The sequence below is a fragment of the Nannobrachium achirus genome (genome assembly GCF_963921795.1).
Source record: "Nannobrachium achirus genome assembly, chromosome: 17".
Taxonomy (NCBI): Eukaryota; Metazoa; Chordata; class Actinopteri; order Myctophiformes; family Myctophidae; genus Nannobrachium; species Nannobrachium achirus.
In genome coordinates, this window is record NC_137824.1 from 21508251 (window position 1) to 21508987 (window position 737).

Consider the following 737-nt stretch of genomic DNA (forward strand, 5'->3'; position numbering starts at 1 on the left):
GTGCTGTAAACAGGCACACACAAAGATTGGAGAGGAGGGGGAAAGGGAGAGGCGTCCCGGCACGTCTCTCACCTCACCCTCTTCGTAGTTCCTAGCTCCTCCTCCTCCTATTCCGGGTCGGTTCCGGGTTCGTTTCCGGGTAGCGCCCTTTTCGCTCCCGTTCTTTTCTCAGTCCTGCTGAGAGCGGTAACTCCGCGCTGTCTGTCAGTCTTGTCTGTCTGTCTACCCCCTCCCAAAATAATTCGCCCAGCAACTGTGACCCACGGCAGTGTTCCTAACAACTCCCCCTGGAGGGGAATTCTGAAGTTTTTAGTTGAAGTTTTTCGGTTCACTCCATTATGTTTTTAGTTTTTAGTTTTGTTTCAAGGACGACTTCACCACTTTTCAGTCTATCTTCATATAATTGGTACTCACTAATGTTCCTGATAAAGTACCAAAACAAAATTGCTACAAGGTCCGCGTCTCATTGGAGAGCTGTGGGAAGATACCCACCTACCAGTAATATGAATCCATGCTAATAGAAACTGCAGGCTTTCTATTCCTGAAAAGTTACAATTCTATAATGGAAGCAATTGTCCTCGCGATAATAAGAATCGAAATGTTTATGTTTATCGTTATCTTGTTTTAAAAAAAGGATCTGCCTAACGATGATGTCACTGGTAGACAGGGTTTCTGAACTGCCCACAGCCCTCCCAAGAGACACAGACAGAGTAGAAATAAATTGTGCTATTTTATCG